Here is a 9,636-nt window from a genome sequence, read left to right on the forward strand (position 1 = left end):
ATCTCCATTACAACCTCTCACCTGAGTCCGACCCCAATTCCTGCCTAGCATTTCCCCAAATGAGGTTCCAGGGACCAGGTTTGACTCCACCTCTAGTTATTCATGACTCGTTTGTATGCGGGTTTCCTTATTATGCCATCAATAGCATGAGGAAAGGGCTCCTGTTGCCTGGGCAATGAGAAACAGCACATCCTTTGTGCCTATTGACTGGACCCTACTTGTAGTTTTTCTGTTATGCTCTTGGGTCTTCTTTCTTTTAAAGTCAAAAAATGTAATCTTTTCTCAGTTCTACCTCTTGCTTTGTGGCACTCTCTGAAGTGTCCAGGTGATTTATTTGATTTCTCTTGGACTATTACCTTAACTCCTCTCATTTCCACTAGCTAATGCTCCTGAGCTTTATTTCATGGGCTTCTTGGCTATTTGTGTATCTTCTTCGGAGAAGAAAATTCAAATCCTTTGGCCATTTTTAAATGGACTCACTTGTCTTTTATTGTTGAAATGTAGGAGTTCTTTCTATATTGTGGGTACTATAATGTTATCAGATATATTATTTGCAAAACTTTTCTCCCATTGGGGCACCTGGGTGGCTCAGTTGGTTAAGCATCTGACTTCAGCTCAGGTCATGATCTCGCAGTTCTTGAGTTCAAGTCCTGCTTCGGGCTCTGTACTGACCACTCAGCCTGGAACCTGCTTCAGATGCTGTGTCTCTTTCTAAAGTCTCTGCCCCTACCCACTTGTGCTCTGTGTCTCTCAAAAATGAACAAAAATGTTAAAAATTAAAAAAAAAAAAAAAAAAAAAAATTTCTCCCATTGTGTGGGTTGCCTTTTCACTTGACAGTGTCCTTTGAGGCCCAAATTTTTATTTTATTAAAACAAATTTATTTTTTCTTTAGGTGCTTGTACTTTCGGTGTACTTAGGTGTCACCGGTAAGAAAGTGTTGTCTAATCCAAGCCCATGGAGATTTATTCCTATATTTTTGCTAAAAGTTTCATAGTTTTACTGCTGGCCACCTATATGAACTAATATGTCCACCCAGCACTCTATGTAACCTCTACCATAGTTTACTGTCTTCACAACACCTATCATTTCCTGACTGATGTGTTTTTATTGTATGTGTCTCTTTCCCCTACTAGTATATGAACTCTGTTGAGGATAGAGAAGTTGTTTCTTTTGTTCATTGCTATAGCCCCACTGTCTAGAACAGTACCTGGCACGTAGTAGGTACTTAATAATTTGTTAAGCGAATGAGTCAATGAATAAATATCCTTTTGCACAGGACATTATGTTTACATTTTTCAACTATTCAAAACTCCCTGGAAAAAACTGATGAATGTATTGCTGTGAGGGCAATGAAAGTCAAATGATATCGCAGTGAAGGCCAAGATCTCGCTCTTCTTACAGTCTGCCATCACACTAGTCTGCTGTGTGTCATGGCTAGATCTCTCCTAGATGTGGTTTGAACAAGGACGCACCTAATAGGAATTGGAACACAAATTCATCTTGCTCCATTATATTACTCTGCTTCATTCTTTCTGTATCACCAGGTGCATAAAGATAATTTCAAAAGGAATTGAAGAGAAAAAAAATGTTCACAGCTTAACACATATGAATTTTTTATTTATTCTTTTTTCCTAAATGGTCTTCTTAAAATGTCTGAGAGATGCTTTAAATCATGAAAATATTGAGAATAGCAACATCCAGTAACAGTTTTCTTTCCAAAGTGTTTTATAAAGTCCTTCACTGTTTTTTTTATAAAAATTTTTTAACGTTTATTTTCTTTTTGAGAGAGAGACAGACAGACAGAACCTGAGGGGGAGGGGCAAAGAGAGAGGGAAACACTGAATCCGAAGCAGGCTCCAGACCCTGAGCTGTCCACACAGAGCCTGACCCATAGCTTGAACTCGTGAACCTCGAGATCATGACCTGAGCCTTCGGATGTTTAACTGTCTGAACCATCCAGGCCCCCCCGAACAGGAGTTATTTTAAACTTTTAAGAACTAAGCACAGAAAAACAAAATTCTCAATGCAACAATCATTTCACTGCGAGGACATATGAAATGCAAATGTCGTGGGTCTTACTGGCAATGCTGGACAAGGTAGTAGGCATTATGATTGAAAGTAGGCAAAACTAATCAGGCTCTCTCTAGATTATTCTGATTTCAAGTGTAGTTAACAAACTCTCAGTCCACAGTTATACCTTAAATGACATGTACTCATATACATATGAACTTATGAATAGTCAGAAATGAATTCAAAATAAAATCTTCTTATAGTACAAGACATGGCAGTCATTAAACTAAGATGAAGCAAGTGTTATGAAGTATGAAAACATGGTACTTGAATTCTATTTATTCAAAAGTCTTCACTGAGCTGAGCATGTTCTTCTAACAAATTCAATTACTGATTTGAATATGTTCTATATTTTAATTATTGCAGCCATGAAAAGAAGCACTGGTTAAGGATGCATTTAATAAAAATATCTCATCATCTTGAGTTAGTCAATCATTTGTTTTTTTCATGAAGATCTAACTTTTAGAACAATTGTGCCAATATTTTTTGTAGGTACATCCCTATACTCTGGGCTGTATAGCACACATTATTTTAGAATTATACTAGTTTATTTCAACTGCTTTTCTAGAGAAGTGTCAAAAAAAAAGAGAAAGATTTTGGCTTTTTCCATAATTGAAATAAATGTACAATGAAGAGTAACTTCCTGATTTCACTGCTGTGTTTTGTTTAATTAACATCACAATGTAAATTTACTCTGACTATATATGGGATAGTAAAAGAAGGTTGAGAAAGAATAGCTATCAATATAGGTCCTATAGTAATTATATATTTCATTCAGACCAGCTATAACTTCTGGATGGATATTCAGATCATATGTTCATTACACAGAAGGGACAGACATCAAAAGATTTATTTCATAAATGTGTCAAATATTGACAGGCATTTCAGTGGGTACCAAAAGGATGCTGTGTCACAATGTTGTTGGCTGTAAGAAGACACTCATCTCAAAATGGCTTAAAAATACAGACAATTATTATCTCACTTCCTATGATGTCAGAAGTAGAGCTGGTCCAGGTTAATTCAAGTTAATGAAAGCCTCTAAGTCCTTGGACTTCAATATGCTAGTCTTAGCTGGTTGGCGATTATCTTGAGGCTCATCCCCTCATGGTCTGATGGTTGCAGTACCTCCTAAAAATGATGCCTGAATACAAGGCATAATCCAGCTTGTCCCAGTCAAACCACTGACACATGGTCACCTGTCCTTAACCAATCATGTCATTCTATGTAAAGCCCTCTTTCTTACTTGGTGATGGGAAAATTAAACGTTTTCCTATTTAATAATCTAATCTAATCTAGGATTTTTCTGTCTAATCCTGTTATAAATAATCATGAATAATTAGCAAATGAAATCCAAGTATTATCAGCATTAGCACATTGTCCATCACTGGTATGTACTGGTGGGAGGGGGAAGGAAAGGGAGAAAGGAGGATATGCTTGGATGAGTGGTGGTGACCTTGGTGGACACAGTTGGACTATGCTGTCTTCTACTGCTGGGCTCATGAGCTGGTTCCGCCCAGGTGCTGGGCAGATATGGGTGTCTGATTTTTAAATTATTACTGACATGCTGGTTTCAACATAGCTAGTGGACATGCTTTTCTAGCTCTGTTTAGCCATATCTTGGCTGCATTTTCCTTTGGAGACCATAAACCATGCATAGTCCCTTTAGGGAATGTGTCCCATTGTTCCATTGTGCCACCATCAGGGTAGCCCACAGCTCCTGCCCCTCAGCTGATCTCAGAGATCTGTAATTCGGAAATACAGAAACTTGCGGAGTCAAATTTTCTGCCCTCCAAGAGCTTGGGGGAGTAAAGACGGGGTGGGTGACTGCTTCCCTTGAAATCCCAGTCTGTCCTGTTGGCTCGGATCCTGCATGAAACACCTTGCCTTCAGTGATCTCCAAATGAGAAGGGGGTACCATGTATATGGCATCCGTACATACCTCAAAAGTTTTCTGTCCAGGCCTCTGTCTCCTCTGCCTGATCCACTTGGATTTAGGACATGTACAGGCACCAAAATAACTTCCCTAACTCTGCTTCCTCCAGAATACTTCTCTCTCCCTTATCTCCTGTTTGTATCTCCTGTATCATGGTTGTGAATTAGATAGGAATAAATCAATCACTTTGTGGCAGGCCCCACTTATCCTAGCCATGAGTCATCTAGGTTGGGGGGTAATCTTGAGAGAGAAAAAAAGCCCGATGTCTCCAGTATATACCATAAGTAATTTTATACACATATATTTTATTACTAACTTATCTCTTGCAACAGAGGGCGGACTCCCTTCCTTGACAGGTACGTGCCTTCCAGGTATGCTAAACCAGAATATGCATTTTAACAAGATCCCCAGGTAATTCTTAATGCATTTAAAAGTTTTAGAAGCACTGCCTTAACAGTTCTGGGGATTTCTGGGTCCAGAGAAACTAGAGGCAATAATTAAACAAATGATAAAATAGCATTTATTCTGAGCTGAAGACCCAAGGCTGCATACTGAAAGAGGTTCCTGACTTCTATGCAGAACTGACAAGAAAAGATATCAACCTAAACACATCTGGTTATATGCTAAAATTTAAATAACAGTGAAATATTACAAACGTTAAGGAAAAAATAACAACTGATATACAAAGCAAAAAGGAAAAACTATCTGGTGACAGGTATCATCTGCTAGACGAGAGGAGAATAATTATCCACTAGAAGAAAATGGGAGAAGCTAGAAGGTGGCAGAATAACATTTAAAGAGTGCTGAGGGACAAGGGCCTCCCCTAGAAATTCAATGCACAACCAAGATGCCATTTACCTGTCAGGGTAAAATAAAAATATTTGCGGATATGCAAAAATTCAGCAAATCTAGCATTTATGTACTCAGCTGTGGAAAATCCTGGACACAAAATTCTAACTGAAAACAAGTGACCCAGACAGAAATGTCAAGATAGGGAGATGAAAAGAAAGTGATTAGGAAACAATCTTTCCACATTAGTTGCTGGCTCAGATAACAAAAATAATAGCAAAGTTCTTTACATGCTCTTAGTCCTCAATTCCTCAACACAATTCTGGCAAGTGGATGCATTGGTATCTAATTTAGCAGCCTAACACAGAAACAGTCATGATTTCATACTTTCTGTGGGTCAAGAATCTGGGAACAGTGCTTCTGGCCTAAGGCCTTTCTTGAGGATAGAATCAGAATGTTAGCCAGGGCCATAGGCATCTGAAGGTTTGACTGTAGCTGAAGAGTCTACTTCCAAGATGACTTAACTCCCATGACTATCGGCTGGAGGTCTCAGCTCCTCACTGCAAGGGCCTCTCCACTGAGCTGCTTGAGTGTCCTTGTGGCATGGCAGCTAGCTTCCTCCCGAGGGAACATTCTGAGAGAGACAGACATTCAGAAGCCACAGTCTTTTATGACCTCATCTCAGATGTCACATACTGTCACTTCTACTTTATTCTAGTCATTAGAAGAGACTAAATTCGGGGTGTATGGGTGGCTCAGTCAGTTAAGTGTCTGACTTCGATTCAGGCCATGATCTCACCATTCGTGAGTTCAGGCCCCGTGTCAGGCTCTGTGCTGACAGCTTGGAGCCTGGATCCTGCTTTGGATTCTGTGTCTTCCTCTCTCTCTGCCCTCCTCCACTCTCTCTCCCTCAAAAATAAACACTAAATTTTTTTTTTTTTAGAAAAGAAGTACACATGCAAGGGGGTGAAGAATTAGGTTCCACTTATGAAGGGAGAGTTAAAGAATGTGTGGACATTTTAACCTACCACAATTATATTATTCCCTACACTGAGCCACAAAAAAGTTATTTAACTTGCCCAAGTTAATAGGCAAGGTAAATAGGCAGGGATGCTGAGACACAAGCCCAGGTAGTCTGAGTTACGTGCCCAAGCTTGTTGTAACTATAATGTGAAACTGCCTTTCAATGAAAAAAGTTAGATTTCCTAGAAATGTGTCATATACATTGACATGGAAGATGTCTACTGCTAGTGATAACATAGTGAATGCCTGGTAATTAGAAGTTCTAAGTTAGTTTGGCCAAACCCAAGAGCTGGAGTCAACTCTTTGGAGAGATGTGGAGAAATGTGACATCCCCAAGATCTAAGAGTGAAAGAGTTTTGGGGAAAATGACAATGGGGAAAGCATTGGGAGAACAGAACATCTGGAAATAAGTGGGGAAAAGTTATCTTATTTTTATAAAATGAAAAATAGGTTATTAGTGCCTGAAAATGCAAGGTCATTATTAATGAGATGGAAGAATTCATCATATTTCCCAAGTTATCAAGGAGGAATTTGAACAAGCCAGAAAAATAAGGAAAAAAGAGTTCATAACAGAAAAAACTAAATAAGCAATAGGATTAAGAGACTAAAATCAAGTATATCCCTTGTTACACTAAATGTCAATATACTCAATTCTGTCACCAAAAGACAGAGACATATTGGATTAAGTAATAGAAACAGATAGCTGTATAGTATTTACAGAAACATATCTGTAAATAAATTGATAATTAAAGTTTAAAAATAAGAAATTGGAGGCAAACAAAGATTATTAGACAGGAGGAATTAAAGATTATGAAAAGGAGAATATTACATAACAGTAAAAAGCAAAAACTAGGAACCAGATGTTATAAATCTATATGCACAAACAGTATGGCAATAAAAATTACTAGAAATTTAAGAAGAACTTGATAAAGATATACTTACTGTAAATGATTTAATATATTCTAAGAATTAGATTGATACAGTAAATTTAAAAATAAACAAGTACATTGGAAATCTGAATAATATAACAGTAGTCTACAAATATGAAGAATGCTCAGGAACAAGAAAACTTTTGAGATGTTTATTTCAGATTCACAAAATTTTTTCTCTATGATCATAGAAGTCCATACTCTAGGCCAGAGAAAAGTACAGATCCTAATGTGAATACATTTATCCACAAACTACTCATATTCCAAAGGAAAAAAGAGGTGTTTTGTAATTGCTACAATATAAAAGAAGCCATGTAAGTCCTTAATGGAAGTAGTAAGTAGTGTTCTATGTTGTCAATGGATCTTTTTCCCATTTCAAAACTATTTGACATGTTTTTATTTCTCTTTTGGAAAGAAACAACTAAATATCTGTTATCAGTCCATCATTTACTTGTACAATATATAAAGCTTTAAATCAGTGTGCAGTGCAAAATAGTAAACAGCCTCCTCCATAACACAGAGGCACCCCGAAAGATTTATTTTTTAGAAGGAAAAAACACTAACACATGGGCTGTATAAAAGATGGATTTTCTAAGTATATTTGAAAATACAACAATAAACTCTACTGACTTTGCCTCAATCTTATGAAAAGATCCATAATGATTTAATAGATTTTATTTCCAGTTAAATATACCATCACCCACTGGAATGCCACACCAGTTACTGACTCCGATTTCAATTATTTCCATATTTAAATTAATTAATATAGTGGTTGCTACAGAACAACTACTCTATGTTCTGCCTCTCAGGCTAGACCTGAATAATAAATAATAATTTAAGGGCTCTGGTAGCTAATGCAATTTATTGCTGGATTTTCCTGGCAATTTTTATAAAGATATGTGAATTCAATAGAATCGCTTTACTTACCAAGCATTTTGCATAACACCTGGGACTACAGAAGAAGTACTAAATGTACAACCTCTTTGCATAGTTGTAACTTAAAGATAAAATTTTAGTGAATACTAGATAGAGATGGAAGCATAAATTGCTATTGGTATTGGTATTGGTATTGGTAGGGAACTTAGCCCATGCATCAGTCTGTCTCATAGTCTGTTTTGGTAGGAACTACATCAACTTTTCTACCGCTTTTCAATTAGCTTTATTTCAAGCAGTAAGACTATTAACACCCTTTACTCCCATCCTTCCTTTGTGTTGCCAAATTTCTGATGACTCAACTGCCAAATGGCTAAGAGCAAAAATATAAACAAAGTTCAAGTTAAGAAGCTCGGTGTTTTTAAGACTTCTGATGAAAGTGGGGAAAGGTCATGTCTCTTTCCTAATCTGTGGGGTTTCTAACATTTTACCCATGTTATGCCTGCCCTCTCGTTGACAATAAACTGCTATTTAAGTAGCTCAGCATACCCAGCCTCCTCAGACTACAAAAAGTTTGAAATCAAATAGGATTATCATTGCAAAGCTACTTTTCACCTACTTGCTCAGAAAAACAGAGAGCATTTTTATGAAACTCAGGGAGTACCCATTCAGGGGAAAAGAACGTCAGAGAAACCATGTTAGAACAGTGAGTAGTCAGACTGGTTAACTCCAAGATTTCATTCAACCAACAAATGTCTACCCTACGGCTACTTAAAATATTTGCACCAATAGTTCTGATAGTCTAGCATAGTTTACACTGATCCTATTAAAATATCTAAGAGTTGGGGCGCCTGGGTGGCGCAGTCGGTTAAGCGTCCGACTTCAGCCAGGTCATGATCTCGCGGTCCGTGAGTTCGAACCCTGCGTCAGACTCTGGGCTGATGGCTCAGAGCCTGGAGCCTGTTTCCGATTCTGTGTCTCCCTCTCTCTCTGCCCCTCCCCCGTTCATGCTCTGTCTCTCTCTGTCCCCCCAAAAAATAAATAAAAACGTTGAAAAAAACGTTGAAAATAAAATATCTAAGAGAGTTATATGGTTAAGTATGTGAGGGTGAACAGTGTAGCTTGCCAATAAAGTTACACTCAAATATTTCCAAAAAATCAAGCTCTCAGACTAACAATCATTAATTAGAGCATGCAAAAAAAAATCATGAAATACCAATTTACATCCACTAGATTGGCAAAGAGTTTAGCATGTCAAAACCAAGTTTTGGCTAAGACACACACTGCTGACAGGAGTCTAAATTGCTACACATACTTGAAAAACAAGTCTCCTGATGTTATAAATAACCTATGATCCAGAAACTTCACTCCTAGGCATATACCCTAGGAACACTCGAACTTGTGTATCTAAAGACATACAAACATGATCACAGCTGCATTCCTTATAATACCAAATACAGACATCTCAAATGTCCATCAATAGTAGAGTTGATTTAAAAGTGGTATGGAATGGTAACACAATTGAATAGTATACAGCTATTAAGATAAAAGAGCTATAATTAAACATAACAAAGGTATACTTCAAAGTTAGGATTCTCGTGGGGCACCTGGGTGGCTCAGTCGGTTAAGCATGGGACTCTTGGTTTCGGTTCAAGTCATGATTTCACGGTTCATAAGACCGAGCCTGCATCAGGCCTCTGCTGAGATTGCAGTCTGCTTGAGAGCTCTGTCTCTCCCTTTCCCTCTGCCCCTCTCCCCTCATTGTGTGCTCTCTCTCTAAAATAAAACAATAAATAAATAAACTTAAAAAAATAAGATTTTGGAAGGAAAAAATGTCTAAACAATACATACCATGCTACTCAATTTTTATAAATCCTCAAAATGTGCAATACTAAATGCACATTTTTTAAGGGAAGCATTCACACGAAGCAACATATTTTTCAAAGGCAAGGGGCTGATAAACACAAATTTCAGAATAGCAGTCACCTATGGGGACAAGAACCAGAGAGTGCGGTTTG

At 37.6% G+C, this 9,636-nt stretch overlaps 1 long non-coding RNA gene across 1 annotated transcript in view; it reads right to left on the reverse strand.

The window, feature by feature from the left end:
- Positions 1-4,501: 4,501 nt before the first annotated feature.
- The window catches only part of LOC123384368, a 59,609-nt gene continuing 54,474 nt past the window's right edge, over positions 4,502-9,636 (reverse strand). Inside the window, exon 4 of the long non-coding RNA XR_006595368.1 lies at positions 4,502-5,427. This is a non-coding gene — a long non-coding RNA (uncharacterized LOC123384368). The remainder of the gene's footprint in view (positions 5,428-9,636) is intronic.

Source organism: Felis catus, chromosome A3 (assembly GCF_018350175.1).
Source record: "Felis catus isolate Fca126 chromosome A3, F.catus_Fca126_mat1.0, whole genome shotgun sequence".
Lineage (NCBI taxonomy): Eukaryota > Metazoa > Chordata > Mammalia > Carnivora > Felidae > Felis > Felis catus.